Below are 23,109 nucleotides of genomic sequence, written 5' to 3'. Positions count from 1 at the left end.
GCTCACCGACAACGCTAAGAACGGGAGCCTGCTCCGGTTCCTCGCGGAAAACCATTTACATGAGTTTTTATATTATGGCTTATGGCAAGCTTGCGTACAAAAAAAAAAGATTGTTCCCTTTACGTTGAAGAGGAAGAAACACTGCAGCATGCGCTGATAGGCTGCTGTGGAATTAGAGCTTGCGCCAATACGAATTCACTTTTGGCATGGCTTCGCTTTAAAGAGCCTCGAGACGGAAGCGTGGGGCTCGAAGCGCCATCTTCAACACTGGTTACAAGGGACATTTCGACCCACCAACTATCAAGTGACCCGCTTAGTTTCTAAAGCCGTGCGCCTAAGGTTTTGCTTGTTTTGTTTTGGCTTGTCTGTGCGGCTGTTGCGGTCTCTCCGTTAAAGCGGTTGGCTAGTATCATCAGCAAGGTCGTCACCATCATCCTTCTGGCTGCTACTATTCGCCCCTGCTGCTGAAAACACGGTTCTTTATCTTGTGTGTTTTCCTTCGTCGGCAGCATTTGCCGTAGCTAATTGTTCGCATCGTCGTGTCGTCGACGCCATGCACGATACCGAAAAATTGTTCCTTCAACTTCCTTCATCTTCCGGATTCATGTATGTTACGTAAGGTATGACGTGTACACGAATGAGACGGCGACATGGCTCTTGGCGCGTAACATCTCGGCTCTCTGTCAGTGATTGACTTCTACAATACAACAAAGTGGCGACGAGGTAAACCTTTTACAATGAGTTTCGCGGGACTTACGCCTCCTACTGCATTCCTGAAAACCCCGACCCAGTCACCAATACCATGGAACCAGTGAAGGGCAACGTTTTCTGCATACTTAGAAGCATCTGGCGCTTCAGAGCTTGCAGCGTCTCGGCGCAAAGCTATACTTCTGCACTCGGCTCCGAGGACGCTTGTAGTTGGAAGGTGCAGGGCTGACTGGAAAAGGCAATTGCAGTCGCGTGCAACTACGAAGGAGCACCTAAATGTTTGCACGAATTCACCTTTTCTGACGGCGTGAACCAAATACATAGACAAGTTCGAGCACCTCGCATCGGATTTGGACACGAGACGCTGCTTATGTGCCGCCGTCAACTTTAGTGTGTAATCAAGGAGGACGTTGCTGTTACAGATGCGGCTCTAATGAACATTTGACCAATTCCCCTAATCGCAAAGCAAGAAATAGGGTTTATTCCAAATGCAAGAAAGTTGGCCATTTCCAAAAAGCATGCCGTAGTGCGAAGTCGGAACAGATCGTCAAGTATGCATGTAAGGAGATGAATATAAACCGCTGAGGCTTCTACATGTTGGGGCCAACACTACGCGCTCCAGAATTCACATCGGTATTCAAGTTGAAGGTGTGAGCATGCAGGTTTTGTTAGATACGGGTTCATCTGTGTCTATCATGACCGAACATGCTTACGTTAATCATTTCAAAGCGACTGCAACGCTACCTTTACCTTCGGCGACGCTACTCAATTACTCCGGGGGGGGGGGGGGGGGGGGGGGGGGTATCGCAGTGAAGGGCTGCTTCCTCGCAAATGTGTGCTGCCAGCGTCCATCCACCTCTGTCCTGTTCTGTTGTTCGCCAACGAGCTGCGGAGCTTGGACTAGACACCATTCGCAAACTTGACTTATGCATCCAGATGTCAATGTGCCCCTTACTACCTTACTGCCTGTCGAATTTCGCAAAGAATTTGGATGTTTGTTTACTAATAAAATAGGGCTTGTAAAAGGATTCGCGCACCACGTGAACCGCAAGACAGACATTAAGCATGTTGCTGCAAAACTGCGTCGATTTCCTTTAGCTCTCCGTGAGCAAGTCTCGACAGAATTGAGGTGTCTCGAGCAAGGAGGTGTTAATGAAGGAGTGGGTGCCTCTAAGTGGGTATCGCCAATTGTGGTAGTGCGCTAATGCGACGGCAGCATTCGCCTTTGCGTAGATTTACGTGAATCCAACAAAATTAGTATTGTTGATGGATTTCCCTCCCTCATACGGATGACCTACTTCACCAGCTGGTGATTGCTACACACTTTTCAAAGATTGATCTCGCGTCGGCATACCACCAACTTGAGTTAACACCGGAAAGCAATAACCTTAATACGTTTATTGCCCATGATGGCCTTTTTCGATTTCTTCGTGCGTGTTTCGGCCTTGCATCTACACCAAGCACCTTTCAGGAGATGATGGCCAAATTACTGGAAGGATGCAATGGTGTGTTTCGTTACATGTGTATGGGAAGTCAGCCTCTAAACTCACTGGAAATCTTCGAAGGGTACTAGCACATCTCAACTGCTTGTCTACGGCTAAACCACAAGTTTGTCTTAAATGTCGAGGAGTTGACATTCCTGGGTCATGTCAATTGCAACGGCTTAGCACCTCTTCGGTCAAAAGTCGAAGCCATAGTAGATGCGCCACAGCCTACCAAATGTACTGAGATACTTTCATTCTTGGGACTGGTAGGTTATTATGCCAAATTCCTGCCTCACTATGAAAATATTGAGCCTCTGCGCAGTCTCTTGCCACACGGTGTAGCTTTCACATGGGACGCCAAGGCGGCCCAAAGCTCCCATGAAGTGAAGCAGCTACTTTAAACTTGTGAAGCAATTCACATGTTTGATCCAACTCTACCAGTGGTCGTGACCACAGATGCATTAGAGTATGAGCTTGGTGCTATTTTGCAATAAAAATGCGTGGAGAAGGAGGGAGAAATGTAGAGCAATTCTTTTGCTTTCGTTCTTTTTATTAAGGTGGTTTGGCGGCGTGGCTGGTATGCGAAGCGATTCGGGTATCTTAAGTGTACTTCTTCGCAGCACGTAGGGATCGCGCGTTTGCTTTCCTCATTGTAATGAAAACGTGTAAGAGTACTGACCATTTGCGGTTGCGTACCTAGATGCGCATAACTTATTTGCACACACGCGCGCACGCATACGCGCCACGCGCGCTCATACACATGCAGTTTTGTATTGGCGGAAAAGAAATAACTGTAAAGACTTAAAGCATTTTTTAAAGGGTGCGTAAACATTGATGTTTGGAATTAAGCTGTGAAATATTGCTTAGGTTATGGACGGAAATTTTTCCGTCACTATAGTTGCTTCACATAAGAGACAAAAGTGGCCGATTAAGCACCGTGCTCTAAAGCACTGCGCACAGAAGCAGACAAATCTTTAGCTCCCTCCGCATCCGCTTAGGCTGCCGTAACCCATACCACTGCTAGGTATGGGCAAAGGGAAACAAGCGTGCATACATCCATGTTCTTTGCTTGAACAGCGAGACACCTCCCTGCACCAAGTGCCGGAGGCAGCTGAAAGCCGTCACTCGTTTGACGCGGTTATTATGATCTGGGGAGGCAAGAAAAACGCCGGAGTTGGAATTATCTCCAACGGCTATTGCATCAGTTTTCAGTCGTGAGAGGACATTTTTTTTTTTGCCACCAGTTTACTTCTTTCGACGTTTGAAAGCCGACAAACTCGCTCCCCGATGTAGCCACTTTAAGTTAATAAATGCAAGCACCGTAAAATTCTTGAGAATGGCTTCCGATTTAACTCGCTAAGTTAAATGCGGCTTAAATGCGCAATCTACATTTGCCCTCTTTCAGCCTTGTTTATTTTGCTCTAGCTTTTAAAGAAGGTGCGCCAAGCACTCTCTCCACTTGCTGCTGCTGGCGCGACGCCAACTCTCATTACTCCAGTTGACGCAGCGCCAACTCTCATTGGCTCTTTCTGGCACGATGTCAACTTATATTGACTGCTGTTGGCGTAATGCCAAGTCTCAGCGGCTGCAGTTGGTGCGACAATTCTCATTTCCCTTCGTCTTCAGATGGCACGAAGCCATTGCTGCCCGCACTTCGCTATTGGATATTTTTTCCTTGTCTCCATCTCTGCCGCTGGCCCAGTGCTCGTCTCTACTGTGTTGTGAGCACTAAGTGTAGAGTGACGTGTCTTGTGGTTCCCGTTCCCTCCTCGCTCTCTGCCGCCCTCCCTACGAGAGGTGCCTCTTCATCACTCGCCAGCGCGGTCCCTTCAGGAGCCTGCGCCGTTCCTTGGGTTCTCTCTTCCCGCATCCTGTGCGTCGCCGGCATCGACTGGCTCAACTGCGGTCGGTGTGAGTGAGTGCTGGAGTGCTGTGCCTTGACTTCCTTGACCTTATGTGCTCTTTTCTTTCTCTCTCTCTCATCCGCCACAAAGTACTTGCGTATGTAAGCTTTACGATAGGTGTTCAGTACCCACCAGTGCCGCAATGATCGCAGCTCGGGCTCCTCTTTAGTGAGTAGTGGATCGTCTCATCGAGAAGATGGGGCAAGGAGCCTCGAACTCTCGCAACCGGCTAGCCGGCCGCCATCGATTCACAGGCAGTGTCGGTTTCACGCGTTCACTTCAACGTCTTTACGAAAAAGCTCAGAAAATCATCGCGTACCAAGAGGAGGCTCGTCGCCGCCGCTCGACCATGGAGCGTAGCTACGGCGCGACGAAGAGCCGACTTGCTACCCGTCTCTCACTCTGGTATGACGTCAGTAGTCACGTGACCGACCGCCGTCATCGCTCGACCGTGCAGCGTAGCTACGGCGCGCTGAAGAGCCGACTTGCTGCACTGTCTCTCGCTCTGGTATAACGTCAGTTTTCACATGACCGACCACCGACCATGAAGGGTAGGCTCCGGTACGGCGAAAAGGCGAAACCTGGCGTAGTATTGCTTTCGCAATAAAAGTGGGGGAGGCATAAGCAACCCGCCAGCAAAAGCGACTGAAAGGGAAAAGCGCAAGAAGCGGCACCTTACCTTTTGTTCCTTAAAAGAAGCCCAAGCTCTTCGATCAGCACCTACAGACGCAGTCATCGCGTCCTGTAGTGCCGCGACACCGTACACAAGCACAAGCCATGCCACGATCTTGTACTGTTCGCACAGCAGGAAGGACAACATCCTTGGCTCCTCAAGAGACGTCATTGCCGCATTGCTCTCCAAACAGCCCGTTGTTGTTGCGTTTAGAGTCAACCAGCGCCGCAATGCCTGTGCCGTCGACTGCCAACCGATAGCTGTGGTTCAGGGTGCACGCCAGGCAAACTGGTGACAGAACGTGCACTGGACTCTTTCAACGTCGATTGCAGCCTCACCGAGACTGGCACCCTTGGCGTCACTGACGCCAAGGGTGCCAGTCCCTATTTTGGGACGTTGGAGAAGTGGTGCTGATGTTATTATTCGCTTTTCCGGCAGAAATCCGCCAACGAGGTTGCACTCTTCAAACTTCGTCTACCAGTGCGGCCGCGTCGCTCACGTCCCCTCCAATGCACCTAATGTGGAACCTTAGGTCACGTAACTTTGGTCGGCCGCTCAAAGGCGATGCGCAGCCTACCACCGAACCACCGAATTTGCAGCCGAGAGCCCGTGCTGTATCAACTGCAGCGGCAGTCATTCTTCCACTGAATCTCGGTGAACCCAATAGCAACACGAGTGGCATCTCGCCAAAGGCTTCCTCAGAGCAGTACATGACTTGAAACCATCAAAGTCCTCCGAGGCAACCATGCCTCTGTTGCATGATCCAGTCGAGCCGAGGGAGCCAACGGGCTTATCGCTCGCATGTGAAACGAGCAAGCAAAAATACCCCCCCCCCCTTCCTCCTACCCGCAGCAACGCTTCAGCAGGGTCACAAAACAGGCGCTCCTCCCAAGACACCCTCTCCCCTACTGCCTCTGCAGTGCCCTGCCCTCCGGCTGATGCTCGAGATACCGTCATTGCGGCTCTGTCTGGAGCGGTGCAGGCGCTTATGGACGAGCTGACTGCCACATCTCCGGCGCCCCATCTGTGTGCAGTGATCTCAGCCACCCAGCGCCCTCTCACCAACCATCACTAGCTTAGCTGTGTTTCGGCCCCGCATTTTGCAGTGGAACTGGAACTCCCTGCGCCGCCGACAAGCTGACCTAGCAGAGCATCTTACCCTCTACGCGTATAATGTACTGACCCTACAAGAGGCGGGCGTACGGAAGATGCGCCACCGCCTGGCTACACCGCAGAACAATGCTTCAATCCTGCACATCCTCTCGGCAAGCCGCGAGTGGCAGTGTACGTTTTTGCTAACCTTTCGCACTAAGTTGTTGTGTCGGACATAGTAATTGGTTCGTGGAATATGCCACCGTTACAGTGCGCCTTGGCGACGCCAACAGCAGAATGGCGAGTATGTTCGTCCCCACAGTTACTAGGCATGCCAACAGCATCATGCGCATCTCCAACTGTCTTTCTGCTGTGGCCATCATCTGTGGTGACCAACTCCCACCACACAGCCTGAGGATGTGCTCCTAAAACCCGACGCGGTAGAGACTTATTAAATTTCGCACTGGCTGCGGGTCCTCCCCACATCAACGCGATGTTAAAATTGCGGTTTCTGCCAAGGTTCACGTGGCTTCAACAGATGACGGCTGGAACGAAGCAGGTGCCGGCGAGCGGCAGCCAGCGAGGACAGTGACGACGACGAGCGTTCCACCCCACGTGCTGCGGCGGTCAGTTACCTATCCGGGTCAGAAAGGGGAAGCGAGCTCAATGACGCCAGCCAGGATCTCCTTGACAAAAAGTGTCGACCAACCTCCTTGACGGAGTCAGCCGGGAGCAGAACCAGGCCTATTCCGCGAAGGGAGAGATGTACGCTGCTTGCCTCCCCCCTTCACGAGAGCAGAGAGTTTTGACCTTCACGAGAGCACGTGGCGTGACACCTCAGCCGATGACCTGTTTTCCTCGGGTACCGAAATTCTGTCGTTGACCAGGCACAAAATCGACATCGCCACAGTTAAATATCAGGTTCTTTCTTCTTCTTCCTTTCTTTAAATTTTCGTTCCTCTCCCGATTAACCTGGACCGGAATCCACTCTAATTGCAGAATACATAATGTATTTACACTATATACACATTGCAGCACAACTTCACTTTATTGAGGGTGCGGCCTCTCGTCACGGCACCCGAAACGAGTCTCTTGTTTTGCCGCGTCGCTCGGAATCTTCAAAGTCGTTCTCTCCATCGAATTCCTCCTCGCCAGGCTCCTGGGGAATCCTTACTTCAACCGTCGTTTCGCCGCATGCAGGAAGAAAAATTTTCGCCGCGGCTGTGGCTGGTGAAGACACCTTCCACCCCCGTTACAAATGTTGACCGCCAGCGCCCGTCGAATTCTCAGAAGCCGACTCGCTGGCTCGGCGGGGATGGTTGCAGGCAGATCGGATGTCTTCGGGAGCGACGCTCTTCTTCTGCTGATCGTCCGTGCGGCGCCAGCTCGCAGGCCACCTCACAAGTTGGCACAGTACAGAGGGAGAAGGCGTCTTCCACAGCCGCTCCGTTGGCCTACAAACACACACAAACGCCAGCGAAAATACACACACATATGCAGTCTTTTCAAGAGTTATCTCTGACCGCGACCAGGGCGCTTCAAACGCGCACTTATAACAGCCACCATCGGAAGAGCTGCGAGGAGGTTCCAGTGACGCCTGTGGGAGTGAACCGAGCCTGTGTTGACCGCGCATGCTCCTCTTATTGAACTGGGCCAACTTAACTACATTCCCCAGCTAGAGAACTGGAGATGAACGCTATCTTCTATCTTAGGACCGGAACTGTATCCACGAACAGCTCTCTTTTCGTCTGACTTCCTCTTCCTGGCTTAAAATCTAAAAAAGTTGATATAAACTTCTTTGCCAACTCTCCCTGCTGCTCACCGTACGATGTCTTGTCCGCCTGATCACATCATACTACCAAGAAGACTCTGCATCCGGACCTGATCGCATCAGCAGCCAGGTAACTCTCGCTAACGCGATATATGCCACTACTGCGATTGATCTAACTTTTCCACACGTGTATGTGCACGGGATGTTTGGCTCCAAGTCCTGTCCTGACACCAACCGTTCAAACGACTTCCCCATCAATATGTCCCCTCGGGTGTCTCGCCCTAATGTGCACCCTTGCAGTGTCATTCGCTGATCACATTTCTGCGAACTCTGCGTGAGTGATCGAAGTGGGACGAGCTTTTTCTTGCATATTAGCCAGCGCGACAAAGAAGCAAAATCCAATTGCATAGTTCCTGTCGGTGTCCCTGAGCCTGACATAAAACTTCTCAATTTCCGCACACCGCAGCGCGTTGCTCAGTGCCGCGCTATCCGCGCTCATCAACAATAACTGAAATATCTACAATCGATTCGACGCTACATGCCGACGACATGCCAAGTGCCTCCATTGGCATAGCTAAGTCAGCTTTTGCACATCGCTGATGCACACCATCATCAGCATCGTGTGTGGCACATAATGCCCTCCTTCCTCCAACTTAGGGTGCCTCTCTGTCTGGTACTGTCCACAGCTATTAATCTCGGCATCACAAAAAGAGTACCTGTAGAGCAACTGACAGCGCAGTTTCCTCACCTATGCACGCAGTCACCCCCCCCCCCCCCGCGCATATGCTGCACCATCTCAGGTAAGACCTCTTGATTCATTCTGCCTCTCTTTCCGTACTACAAGTAAAGTACTTGCTTTTGTGTGCGGCTGGTTTCATCCCTCAACTCCGCCGCGTCTTCGACCGCAGTAAAGGCCATAGCGCCCCGGTAGCAGACGGCATAACATATCAAACTCTTCGTAATTTGGATAAACCGTAACGACAGCTTCTTGTAGCCTACTGTTAGATGTGGCATGGTTGTAATGTCCCGCAGGCCTGGCGCGAGGCCACCGTTGTCCCCATTTTGAAGAAGGGCAAAGCGAGAACGCAACCTGCCCTCCTGTCGGCCTCTGTCGCGCACTTCCGCTGTTGGCAAAATAATGGAAAGCATAGCCCTTCTCCGCCAGAACTGGGTCGCGGAACCATGATGCTATCGCTTTTCAACAGAGCGGCTTCTGTTGACACCGCGCCAAAGCAGACTCTAACGACTTCGTGCATGATGTCGACACTTGAGCAAGCACAACTTTCGCACCACGCCGGTTTTCTCGTCCTGGTAGACGTGAAAAGTGATTTTGACCCACTCCCCCAGCGGGCACATCATGGACGCTTTCGCTGAAATGGGTATAAGTGACCACCTGTACAATTACGAGGCCTCTTTCCTCCGCGAATGTACAAATGAGTGTGCGCGCCGGCTCCGGGTCAAGTTGTTGTCCAGTTACGTGCGGTGTCCCCCAGGGCATACAGAGTTCTCGGCCCTTTTCGTTTTAATCTTGTGGTTGCCGGCCTCGCGGACTGCATTCATCCGAAATCCCGCGGAATGTTGCGCGCGTTGCTGTCTATGCCGATTATGTGGCCTTATTCGCGTCCTCAGCAACAGCAAAATACCACCCCACAAACCCCACAGTGCACCTCGCGCAGTGCGCGCTTGATTAGATTGTGATGTCGTGGCGTTCCCCTCCAACGTCGGTCTGACTATGTCATGTGAGATGATTGGGGAGCTCATGCTGCATCGATTGAAGTTGCCGCAATGCGCAATGTGATGTCAGCCGTCTTCGGCTTAGTGGGCAACTTCTACCATGGCGAAAGCAAGTCCGCTACCATGGCCTGACAATCGACTTCTTCCTGATTTGGTCACCCGCTGTCAAGGCACTTCTCCAAGAGACCAAGAGAGTGGCTGGCCAAGCTCGACGCTTACTGGCACGTGTGAAGGGCTGCACGCCCAATCTGTGCCAGAAAGTTCACGATATCACGTCTACTTCCAAGGCACTGAACACTCTGCCGCTCGTGATACTTGCACCGTTCAAGAAGGAAAGAAGCCAACAGTCGGAAAGGCCAAGAAAAGCGTTAGGGATGGTACTTTGTCTTTTTTTAATGTTTAAGTGGATAATCACAGAAATTAGTAATGTAATCTGTTTAGGGCAAAAATAATTAAACACAAAGTAGAAGAAAAAACGTGCCGATGGTAGGAACCGAACCCACGACCTCCGAATATCGCGTCCGGTGCTCTTCCAACTGAGCTACATCGGCCGCTGTCCCCGCTGCTACTTTCTTGGGTATTTATGTTGCCTGTATACGAACCGTGAGTGTTCACCAGCGTCACCCTCAACCATAGCGGCGGACGTGGAACGTCCTTTGTTACCGCCAGCGTCACGTAGAACGTGATCAAGAGTGAGGGCGAAAGCTGTGCTAGAACCCTCTTACGCTACCTATGGCTTCAATACTGCCAGAACCGAGACCCCCGTAAGCTACAAGCAGATCAATTAAGGGGAAATGAGGGTGCTCGTTATAATACATGAATGAAAGAAGCCAACAGTCGGCGAGGCCAAGGAAAGCGTTGGGGATGGTACTTTGTCTTTTTTTTTAATGTTTACTTGGATAATCACGGAAATTAGTAATGTAATCTGCTTAGGGGACAGATAATTAAACACAAAGTAGAAGAAAAAACAACGTGCCGATGGTGGGAACCGAACCCACGACCATCGCACAGCCCTGCGACTGTTCGATGGTCTTCCCCATACTACTGGGCAGAAGTTTCCCGGACACGAGAAAAGGAAATCTGATGTACAAGCATCACCTTCTTTGGCGATCTCTTGGTTTCACTGGCTGATGTCACAGCATCAGTCAAACTTTCACTGTTAAGTCTGCTGTCAGGACACCGGCTAACAACATAACTATTGGCTTCGATTCCTGATGCGTCCTGGAAACTTTGCGGCCCCTTGTTGCGGCCACACATGCGGAGACACTTCTGTACCCCGTTCCCCTCGATCTCTCAAAACGCTCCTGCATGAACCACCTGAAGTGCATGAGCCGAGCACCTGAAAGAGCTCCTTTGTTGGCTCACATTCGTACCAGCAGCCTCTCACGTATCGACAGAGCGACGAACTTCCTCACCCAGCTACTAGACCCGGCACACAGAGCAGCGCAAACATGAGGCCCCAATTTATGCAAGCCACCTAAGTCAACACCAAGTTTCCAGGGGTTAGGAAAGCACCACATGCCTCACTGTCATTCAGTAAGTAGTGGCAGCTGTTCTACACAAGACACATGCCCTCAGTGCCATAGTTCACACTTACCGGTCAGTTCTAAACGACGGTAACACTGCGGCTGCCGCACGTGTAGCCCAGGCATATGAATGTAAAGACAATACAGACTGCCCAATCCCGTCTCATCCACTATTACTGGTTGCCTGGTGTCAACCTCGTACTGGACCTACTACTCGACATGCCTTAATCTTGTTCTACCTCTACTCTTGTAGACTCTCCTGCTGCCCTGCAGTCCCTACTGCATGCGAAGAGAGGCCAGAACCTGATACTGGTTATCTCTGTAAACCTCGACGAACTGGACCTCCGAGGCCGTGTTGTGTCCTTCCTATGGTCCCCTCACATGTAGGCGTAACCGTTAATGAAGCTACTGACGAGCTGGCCAGGATCGAAGACACATGAACCCACATGCCCGTCAGCCACAGTATCACGATATCATTCTGCAAGACTGGTCATCACGAGACATGTTCGTAGCCACCTCTCCGACTATCAAGTGGCCACCTCCCAGCGCCCCTGCCCCATCGACGCTCACGCTTTTCAATGCAGCGACTTCGTGTGCCTGCTCCGCCTCCGTATGGGAGGCGTCTGGATGGCAGACAGGCTCTATCGCCAGCGAATTGCGGCCAGGGCAGTGTGTGTTCAGTGTTGTGTGCCACGCGAAACACTTGAACACCCGCTTTGTGAGTACCCCAATCTCTGCCAACATTGTGCCACCGTTAAAGGTGGCTACCATGAGCTCGGCCTACCAGTTGTGTCTCCTAGTGATGTTCTCTTCCCGACCTGTTGTCCAGCAAAACACATTGCCGCCTTCATACAGCTTCTAGAATTTCTAACATCTAAACTAGGTGTCTGCCCCTATAACAACACCATTTGCCCCGAGAAACACCGGTCCTGTATCCACTGGCCTATTCTGTAAAATTGCCATCTCTTTGGAAAGCCACGTTGCGGTGATCCCTAGCCGAATTAGGAGACAGGCTTGCGCACCCCTCGCTTCAATATCCCTATAGCCCATATCCAAAAGAGCTGATGTTTTCAAGAGCCTCAGGAAAACAGGTTTGACTAGGCTGTGGGCCGAGTTCGGGGATATATACCTCAGCTTCCTCTGTGCTATGAGTACAATCCAGTATCCAGTATGGATGCACCCGTCCATTAATTATAGAAAAGATGATAAGGGCACCATGAAGCGGCCGGAGCGAGACTTCTAGTTCAACACAGACACGAGCGTGGCGCACGAGCATCACGACATTGTTTCCATGAGGCTTCACCAGGACACATAAGACTTTCTCGCTAATGAGTCATGTAGTGCTAGCTCACCAAAAAATTGCGGTTGTTTCTGCGGGCTGCCCAGATTGAGCCATCCTTAACGTCGCTATATTGGAATACTTTTTATGCGGCCCGTTAAGGTCGTCAAAATCACAAAATGACCTTTCCTGAACGCTGCCTGGCCTTCTGATTGCCTGAAGCTGCTCTAATCATATAGCGATTACTTTAGTAATTATATTACAGGCAGAAAACAGTAACTGATCGCTCTGTACTTTGTGAATTTCTTGACGACCTTTTTCTAATATCTTGAAAAAATGTTCGCGCTCTTTTAAGATTTTGGCACGTTCGAGGTCATGATTCAGTTCATATTCACGGTAACATGTTTCTTCTGTTCTAACCTTCATATTGTTCTTCGATCCGCAGTTGCGTGACTCTCAAGAAACGCTTTCCTCGTGCTCAGTGCTTTTAAGAGTTTCTTTACTTTCTCTTCCGTTGTCAATGGCGAGATCTTCAATTAGTACACTCCATTCACTTTTTTGCTAGCATCCTGATTATTTCGGCTGCATTATCTATAGCAGTAGCCTTGAAAGAGAAGTAAGCTCCGTTGCTCCCTTCTATTCGTAATCATGTTATCAGGCGGTCTCTCCTTTCTTCCTTACCTATATATTACCTATATAATATTAGCCTGAATGGCTTTGGGACGTTGTACCCTACAAACCAAACCAAACCATTACCTATATATGCGAGACAACGTTCAGATGTGCGTCTACAAAGACGATATTGCCTTCTCCTCGTCCACAGATATCTATACTTTATATCATACCTCGCAGACTTTCTATCCTGGGCGGCTTCTTCCCAACTCGGTGAGTTTTTTCAAGCAGTAATGTATAATGTACATTTCACTGCTGTAATTTTTCATTGCGATATAATGAAGTACTTTCTTGTGTACTTAATCATGTAGTGAAACAAAAAAAAAAGTTGTTTTTAAATCTTGCTTTTTTTCAATGTGATCCTTCGATTAAAATCCAAGTTTTGTGTAGTGGCCGTAAAGGCCATTTTGTATGTCAGTCCTCGAACAACATTTTTCTTTTTTTAGAAACAAGCGATTTTTAAGTAGGAACGTTCACTCACAGGCGCGAAACGTTCCTAGGAGGCAGAACACTGAAATCAATGCACTGAGCTACACAATGTTCCGTTTTCATGACATGGAAGCGTTAGCGTTAGAACCACTACCGTTTTCGCTGCCTGTCAGCCTTTTAATCTGACCCTTAGCTCGATGATGCCCCGGTACTGCGCGACTTCAGCAACGCAAATAATGTTTCAAAAGCAACATAACAATAAACATTGTCTCATCGCGTGTCCGACGGAGCTCCTGTACAGCCTCAACTGTCCAGCGGCGCAGCTTGGCGTGTGTGTTAAACGCAACGACGAAGAAGGTCCGGTCCCTGCTGCTTCATGAAAGTCGGCGACGAGTCCACAGCGTTCACAGCCTAGACTTCACAAGCTTTCAGAAGAACTGTGAGTTGGGCGAGTCGGCTGGCCCTGTTGCTCCTGGCTGGTAGTGTTGCCGCATTAGGGCCCATGGCCCGATGTCTCTCTGTGGCGTTAAACGATGCGGTCGCCTGGTCACAGCCACATCTCTGCAGACAGACAAAGATGAAACAGATCAGAAATTAAATAAGATCGATGATGTAAGGCTGCATAAGGTGAAAATAAAAATCATGTCATCGTCAAACATGTGGCTGGTTAGTGGATAAGGCCAAAGAGCGTAATAACGCGGCCTTCGGGCTACAAGCCGTTCTAAACTTTACAAGTGAGCTTAGAAACGCACATATATTACTCCAAAAGCAACTATTATCTTGTTATTCTTTTTGTGACTGAGCTGCATGGCATGTTGTAACCAACGTGTGTGCGATTGGGCAGGTAATAGAGTGCTTGATTCACTCCAACGTGCACGCATTGGTAGCGCTAGAGCCTTTCAGCTTCCTAGCACCGACCGTAACGCCAACTACCGTAAACAACAGCTAGTTGGCGCAATGACCTCGCAGCGCCCCAAGAGTGAGCCACGCTGCTGACGAACTAAGATAACGAAGGCTTGGGTTTAACGTCCCAGAGCAACTTGGGCTATGAAAGACGCCGTAGTGGAGGTCTCCGGAAATTTCGACCACCTGGGGTTCTTTTAGCGAAAAAACAGCGCAACAACAACGAGACACACGAGAGACAAGCGCTGACTTACAACTCACGTGCACTGATATCGCACAGCACACGGGCGCCTTGCTTTTCGCCTTGATTGAAAAGCGGCCACCGCTGCCGAGATTCGATCCCGCATCCTTGGGAACAGAATGTTGCCTCGCTCTTGCCTCCAAGGGACTCCGAAAACCCCGCTGCGCTCCTTCTGGGGCAAAATAGTTTCGAACACTTCAGCTTGTAAAGGTGGTTCGAGTTACCGTGTTTCACGGGGTTCAAAACTGAAAACGAGTCGTGTCCTGCACACGAATTTTCTTTTTTTTTTTTTTGCTTTCTTTTTTTTTGGGGGGGGTCGCTGCTCGCGGTTGTTCGAACGTGTAACCGCGGGCAGTGCCCTATATAAGCTGCAGCGCATGTCCGTTGCTGCTGATAGCGCACGCGTTCTTTAAAAACTGGAAATAGAGCAGAAAGCGCCGTATTCTGCAAGTCTTCGGGCCGTATTTTATTTTGAACCGTGCAGGGGGAAATTCAGCTCAGCTCTTCTATCAAAACCCACTGGCCGCCTTTTAGACATTATGTGGCTCAAAAGCAGACATAGCAGTAACTGAATTACAGTAGTGAAATTACTGTAACTTAATTACTTTTTCCGGTAATTTGCAGTATACTGAATTACTTTTCCGGTCTGGTAATTTAGTAACGTAATGCATTACTTTTTGCAGTAATTTCGCAGCAAAAGTAATTAATTCCTCGCGAAATTACTTCACTAAAGTGCTTCACTACTCCTTCAATAGACAACAATGCCGAGTGCCGCAAAAGCACGACGTGCGGCAAGCCTGGGCCAGCGTAATTTATCGGCAAAAGGAGACAGAATTGAGAACTCTGCGTCTGAAACCTCCTGTGTGTGTAGCCGGGCCATTTAGTGCGGATATTCTACGGGTAGTTGCAACCATTCCCAAGCAGCAGGATGTAAAACGTCAAGGAACCGCCGAAGGGACAGGTGGGGCAAGATGGCTGGAGCTCATCACCACCGGCTAGAGAGGGTAGGGGAGACCAACAGAAGGGTTCATGGAGTGAGCATTACTGACCACAAGGTGTCGAGGTCAATTATTGGCTTCTTCAGGGATTCCAAACGGTAGAGACAGCTCGGGGCCAGCAAGACGCTAGATTCACCGCTCAATTTACAAACGTTCGACCATGCTTCTGTTTTTATTGATTTTTTTTTTTTTTGCCGTTGTCTTATTTTTGTAACGGCACGTTGTGTAGGAAAGCGGGAGAGAATGGTTGTTTGGAACGGCTTTTGGCGCGAATACGAAAGGATGTGCGTGTCGCGAGCGTCTTGTGAGAAATTGTTTTGTCTTCTAGCTTTACTTAGTTTTTTCATGGAAGAAAACTAGGAAGTAATTTTAAAGTAATTGAATTATTCGGCAGATGTACTTTAAATGTAATTTTATTACTTTCTCGATGCAGTAATTAGAAATGTAATTTATTTGCATTTTTGCGATTTCCAGCAAAGTAGTTAATGTAATTCAATTCCTTTCCCAAAGTATACCTTTGCTATATATGCTCTTTATTGTTGTTTAACCCCAATCTGCCTTTTTCTCGAGATGTGGCACCCCATGGGCAGTGGTTGAAAATTCGTCTGGTACGGGTTGAAAGCCTCCTTGGGAGACGCAGCCGCGTGCGAGGTGACGACGTGCACACTTTACAGCTGCCGCCATTTGTCGGATGAACTGCGTATATGACTTCAGCGATCGGCTCTGGCTGCGCGATCACGGAGGCCACCATGCGCAGAGTGGCCTTGTGAAAAAGGCGGATTGCGGATCCTTCAGCTAAAACAGAGGCGCTTTGCAAAATAAATGAAAAATAATTAACAAATGAGCAACAAACAGCAATACAGCGATAGCAACTAGGTGAGTTCAGAACAATTCGTAACCGAGAAGTTCTTTTCAACGCACTGGTCCAGTTCGATCCTATGAGGAGGAAAAGGGGAAATTCAAATGTGAAAACTGGAGCACATTAGGCGGTGAGTTGCTTCTGATGTATTGGTATTTTGAGGCGAAAGATAAGAGGAACGATGAAATCAACTGACTCTTTTGATTTCAAGCAGAGATCCTTCACGGCATCGTGCTTTCAAACCGCTTAATAATCAACTTATTGTTGAAATCTCGTATGAAATGTGCGTCTCATAAATATAATTGAATCTGCAATAAGTTTGCCTTGGCAGGCGTCATACTGAGTAATTTTTGAAAAATTCTGGAAATACTTTTGAACGTAGTTTTTTCACATACTGCAAATTGCACCATAACAGTAAATATATCCGCTCATTTTCCCTCAGCAGATTGTAGCAGTTGCTATTTATTTCAAACCGCACAGCGCTGGCCCCGCCGGGGTGGCGCAGTGGTTACGGCGCTCGACTATTCCTAAAGATGCGGGATCGAATGCCGGCCTCGGCGGCCGCTTTTCAATGGAGGCGAAAAGCAAGGCGCCCGTGTGCTGTGCGGTGGCAGTGCACGTTAAAGAGCCCCAAGTGGTCAAAATTCCGGAGTCCTTTACTACGGCGTCTCTTCATAGCCTGAGTCACTTTAGGACGTTAAACCCCACAAACGAAATCAAATCGAACCGCACAGCGCTCGTTTCCTCATGTGAGCGTGGTACAAACTTCAGAAGAAACCTTTGGCCCGCATCGGAAGTTTAGACCATGTGTACTAATATGTTCATATAATTTTCTTACAATATTGCAAAGTTTCCTCGTTATTATTTACCACACCTGACATCGGCGGTTTTCTACGACAATTCTAAAGACTCGCTGCGAGCGGGGGAAAATTCTTTAAACGTAAAAAGTACCTCGTAGTATTTTGCAGGTTCCTTACAATTACGTAATGTCTCATTAAGCTGGCTTTCTGCCATTGCATTAGAAAGGAGTGGCACAGTCTTCAAAACTGATTGTGCCCCGAATGCAGAACGAACTCTGTTAATATGCATCTTCCAGGACGAGTTGGAAATAAAGATGCTACACGAGTATTTGGAGTATCTTCGCGCGCAAATTTTGTTTACCTTTTTATTGTCAGCCCAAGAGTTCCCTTAAATGCTTCTTTTGTGTACATAGCATTATCACCATCCCGTGATATTCTTGCAGCCTGATGCCTTAGTTGATAATATGACACCCATGAATAAGCGGCTGCTATCACTGGCACATGAGAAAGGCAACGAAAAACGCTATAAATGTGTGTGGCCGAAAAACTGGATGTTCTTGTGAGAAAACCTGAGGGCAAGAACTCCATTCACACCCTAGATGAATATGATCTTAATAGAATGGTAGCCTTGCTGCATTGCTCAATGAACAGACAGTTAACAAAATGTCGTTGGTAACACGAGACAGTGTTTATCGTGAAGGTAGTTCTTTTGCAAATTAGACAATGTAGACGGTATTAAGAGAAATCCGATCAATCGGACAGCTTGCTCCCCTACACACAGTAGAAAAGAGCAGCAAACAGTTTAGTTTGCGCACCAAGAATATCACATGGTGGTAACAATGCCGTGAAAACAAAACAGACAGGCCGGCAAAAGAACTAAGCAACTCGGCGGTGGCGATAGCAGCAAACGTTCTCACTGGTCGCCGTACTGCGAATTCTCGCTGCCTTCGTCAGCGCTCAAACTCGGCAACAAAATATCAGACAAACTGGCCAAAGGCAACTAGAACAACCTGGAACTATGTGGAAGCCATTGCAATCATTCAAGGTACTACATCTCGGCGCATCCTGCATGTGTTACAAAGAAAGGGATATGGCCACGTCTCAGCGATACTAAGCGTGAACAAGGATCAAGCGCAGTGATAAGGCAGCATGCCGGCGGCACTGCTCCCCCTTGAAAGCGCCTCGTCTCGGTGCTTCCTAAAGAAACAGAGGAGGGTAAACAATGAATGAATGAATGAATGAATGAAGCCTTTATTGAAAGGAAGGGATGGCTCTCGGCCGCTGTTTGGGTTCTTGGGGAGTTAGGAGGGATGGGAGTAACTTCGTCTTAACGGTTCTTCAAGCTGTTGCTTGTTGCTTGCCATGCGGCCGATCTTCGCGCTGTAAGTCGACCTCTCTCACACTACTCGAAGCAGGCCGCTCTCACTGCCGTATGTAGCAATGGAGTGTTGTATTTCGGTGCTTGATATAACCTGACCTGCTAATGTGGGCATGTCGTCGTGTGGAATATGCGTAATTTTGTTTCTTCCTCGTGAAAACGATGGACATTGCCATATAAGATGTTCTAGGTCTGCTGTACACTGTTCCTGACAGTGCGTGCATATGTTGTGTTTGAGTGTTTCGTGTCTTCGGAGAAACCACTTGTCAGGTATGTGCGGTGTGTAAGCAGCGTTTGTTATTACTTTGTTGAGAAATATCTCTTGTGGTCGAGTGAGCCCTTTCGTGTCCTCAAACACCGGCGTTGGTCTCGCTTCATGTAATCTAAGCTTACTGTCGTGTTTTATTTTGGTGTGCATCATCGATCTGCCAGGGGAGCCTTTAGTGAGCATTGTTTGGTAAGGATTTAAGTCTATCGGTTTAGGCATGGAGTTGCTTTACGTATAAAGGGCAGTTAGCGCACGTTATAGGGTTTAAGCCGCACAACACGCATGATTTCTTTGCGCGCGCGGCGCCGCTGGGATGCTGTTCCGACGCGGGCGTCCAAACCAAATCCAGCTGGTGGTCTGCGTCGCGTCGTCGCAAGTTGAAGCCTCCGGTGTCGGTCGGGGCGAGCTGTCGGGCCGCCTCTGCGCGCCACGGTAGGAGCGAAGAGGTAGGTGGAAGGTAGGCGGCCCCGTCGAGATTGTCCTCGTATTTTATATGGGGCACCATTGCGTCGATTGTTGTCGTGGGCTCCTCGTCATACACAAGACGGAACTTCGCCGACATCGTTGTCCCCTGGACGGCGGTGTTATAGGCGAAGATCACGTATGGCAGGATGCCATTCCATCTCTCATGTTCGGCGTCTACGTACGTGGCAAGCATGTCAGCGATAGTTTTATTCAGGCGCTCTGTGAGTCTGTTGGTATGCGGATGGTAGGCATGCGGATGGTCTTCGCGTGGCTCGTCTGTCTGTCGTTCAAGGTGACTTGCGTGAGCTGCGCCGCCCGTGATTAGTACTTCGGCGACGCCATGTCGCCGGACAATTCTATTTAAGAAAAACTTGGCGACATCTTTTTTTTTTCTTTATTCAGATTATCCCACAGGGCACAAAGGCGTTAAAGCATGGGGGTTACAGTATAGAAAAAAAAAAAGATATCTTCATTCACATCTGCTGCTTTCGTTTCGATGTAGCGGGTCATGTAATTGGTGACCATAATGATCCACTTGTTACCCGTTGGCGAAGTTGGCAAGAGGCCGAGGAGGTCCATCTCTAGCTTTTTCGGAGGCGGTATGGCGGGGGAGCCTTGTATCGCTGACACTCAACGGCCAAAGTACGCGCAAGCTCAAGATGCCCTGCTGTCGGTTCATCGTGGAACGCCTGCCGGATTTACTCTCTAAGGTATTCAAGCACAACAAGAAAATGTGAGGTTATGTTAGGTGCGATGTTCTTCACCAGGACGTCATTGTCATTGTCTCGAGGTGATCGGCAAGGCATTTCAGCTCAGGATCAGAGCTCTGTTACGTTGCAAAACTGCTGACAGTTACCGGTAACAAGAAGGCGTCGACGTCGTCTTCTTTCAGCGGCGCGTCAACGGGAGCTCGTGACAAGCAGTCTACGTTGGAATGCTTAAACCAGTAGACCACTGCGATGTCGAATTCTTGAATGCGAAGGTTCCATCGAGCAAGGCGGCCGGAAGGATCTTCCAAATTGGCGAGCCAGCTGAGCGCGTGGTGGTCGGTCATACTTGAATGGTCATTCGTACAGGTAGGAGCGAAACTTCAACATGGCCAAGACATTATCAATCGTCGAATAGGTGGCCGCGTACGCAAGCTGTCCGTCCTGTCCTATCCGTTTCTACAAAAGAAAAGTAATTCTGTCCGAGTCTTTTCTGAGTGAGGACCGCTCCGTAGCCCACGCTGATCGTGCCGGTATGAATTTCAGCCTCAGCGCATTCATCAAAGTGTCCAATGACAGGAGAGGACTGTAAGCGGCGCTTACGTTCTTTGAAGACTTCCACTTAGTGTAGGTAGGTCAATTTGCTTTTAATTTGAAGAACAGCTTTAAAATATTACATAATTTTCCAGAGTAAATCACTGGCACTAGCTGCTTTATTTTTACTGGACCCACACTGAAGCTCCATCACAATCACAATGAAGAGGGGTCCATGCATGTAGTTTGCCGCAACCCTTCAAATATTTTAATCATAATCTTGTAATAGGCGCTCCATTATTAAGCACAGAAACGGCCTGTGCTCATATGTTGATTGTCCTGATGAGAACGGAGGAGAAAAAAATCGTAAAAAGAAATGCGGCAATTCTTTCGGGGCATCTTTTTAGACGTGTATTTGGGACCTAGATGGACCACGTGAACATTTTTATCTCTACTTTGAGAAGCATGTATATAGCAACGGAATAAAGAACAAAAATTGTCCAGTGTACTGAATCCCGCAGGGATGACTGAATTGGCAGCAGAGGAGCAATTACACATTAGCCACCCAAGCGCCGCTATCCAGCTATACAAAGGAAAGTAGAAGGATAATGTATAGTAAGTTGCGATAACAGACCACAAATTAACTTCTTAGCTGATGTAAATTTTGTTCTGGCGCGGAATTTGAAGCGAAAATCATTCTAAGAATTACTCCCTCATTACAAAGATCGAAACTGACACCATATGCAGGCTTTTTCAGAAACTCGTTATCGAAAACAATTGACGCAACAAAAATAGGCTTCGAAACAATTCTAAAATTTTCCGCTTTCTCTCTATTATTCGTTATCAGTGTTTCATTAATCAGTATAAGGGAAATTAGCTTCTATTTCTCCTCAATACGCTGTAGGCTTAGAGCCCGTGAACGGCAGATCGTAAGCAAGTAATTTGCCGAAAGCCATACGGCGGCAAACCACTCATCTGAGTTGGGAAATCAGTAAAATAAAAATGATAGTCATATTTACAAATAGTATGGGGTAAAACGGCGATAGCGAAGGCACTAGTTCACACCATGAAGGCTCTGTATCGAGCTTGGAATTCTACTGTGTAGCGTTCAGCAACGGCCGATATTAATACTGAAGTCCCAGAGGAAAAGGAATGCTCGAAAAATTATAGCAGGTCCAGGACCTGCCGTGGAAAATATCCATACATACTAATAAAATTCTCAATTTCATCAAACAACCCCAAAGGTATTATATTATTGATCAAATTATTTTTTCATGAGTTCGCTTTTTCTTTTATGACGATTTGTATTTGCGCCCCATAGTGAATGACAATTAGTACTAGAAATTTCATCGATGCAGTTCAGTTGGCACGGGAACTTTTTTGTCACAAGTAAACAATATTGACATAAGGCAGCTCACCTGGGTTGGGCACGTCGTAAGCAACGAAAGCGGTTGCATGGCTGCACTTCGTGCCTAGGTCTCCAGCGTGATGCCATCGACGACCTTTTATGTCGTACCTTTCGGTCTCGGACACGGCAGTAAGTCCTGGTATGGCGGGAAAGGCGGAGTTAAGTGAATCAAGGTGAGAGTCATTAATTTCTGCTTTTTTTTTAGACCATCCATTTTGAGAAGCATTTAATAGCGAGTGTTTTATCGGTTCGAAGCAGACAGAATTAATGATTCGCAGAAATGAGAATAGGCAATGAGCGCAAAATAATGTCCTTTGTGCAGGTCATGAGAAGATAAAGCATTGGAATGCTCTTTTCTGCTGTTTGGGCAAATTTGGTTCATCTGTTCCATCATTTTGAGCTATTTAAATGCATTTAAGTGTATTGCCGCACACAAAGCGTATCAGATCTTAATCCTTTCCTTTCGTAAGGGATATTTGTAAGTCGCATGGTGATGCTAACCGCTTATTAACAATGCAGAAGTGTTTGATGTGCCGCATTTCTTAACGGAAGTTATGTAGCGGTACTCTTGAAGTAAATATAATGACCAAAATGCGGTGTCAGAAGATGCGGACGAGGGCTTTCCTTACCTTTCCAATGTTAGAGTTAAGCCGATGCCATAAGTGCTAAGTTGCGCGGCTAAAAAGCAAATTTTCCTCGTTTACTTTTGTCAAAGGCGGCACACCACAATCGCAAGCATGCATTGGGTTGATCCTAAAGGAGCGAGCGAAAGTCCAGGTAAAACGTTATAGCCTTAATCGGAATCATGGATGAAGCTTGCATGTTTCAAGGGAAAGCAGTGTTCCAGACATATCCTGAAATCGTAAGCAAGAACATCCCTCAGCGTTTCGTTAACAAGAAAATTTGATCCCTCTAGCGAAAACGGCTCTTCAGAAAACGCGGCTTAAGCGATGTTGCCGTTGAGAGGCAAAAATTCTAGCCATGTCACCGGCAGGTGATAGTTTGGCAAGTGACACTGATCAGCAGGCGGGTCTTCTGATGTCACAAAACCATGTGACGGAGAAGGAGCTGCGGCCCGTGCACAGGGCTTGAGATTAAAAGGCGAGATTGGCAGTCGTGCGTACCAGGACCCCAGTATCCTGAGCCAGACACCTGGGCCACGCAGCCACACTCCTACGGCTTGGCTAAGCAGGACATTGCTATGATTGGTCTTTCATATAATGTGGCATCTTACGACAGCATGCTAATGGAGTAATAAAATAATGGTTAGTCGAAT

The 23,109-nt window shown here is 48.4% G+C and overlaps 1 pseudogene across 1 annotated transcript in view; it reads right to left on the bottom strand.

Annotated features, from left to right (window-relative positions):
* Window positions 1-13,211: 13,211 nt before the first annotated feature.
* Window positions 13,212-23,109, bottom strand: part of LOC146203204 (kelch-like protein 10) — a 42,882-nt pseudogene continuing 32,984 nt past the window's right edge. Inside the window, exons 13-14 of the transcript XR_014706898.1 lie at window positions 21,844-21,969; window positions 13,212-13,833 (exon numbers count right to left, since the gene is read on the bottom strand). The product of XR_014706898.1 is annotated as a kelch-like protein 10 (transcript). The remainder of the gene's footprint in view (window positions 13,834-21,843; window positions 21,970-23,109) is intronic.

This window comes from Amblyomma maculatum, chromosome 1 (assembly GCF_055883805.1).
Source record: "Amblyomma maculatum isolate TAMU_Amacu chromosome 1, ASM5588380v1, whole genome shotgun sequence".
In the NCBI taxonomy this organism is placed as follows: Eukaryota; Metazoa; Arthropoda; class Arachnida; order Ixodida; family Ixodidae; genus Amblyomma; species Amblyomma maculatum.
The sequence above is the reverse complement of the archived record's forward strand: the minus strand, read 5'-3'. Positions and strand labels throughout refer to the sequence as shown.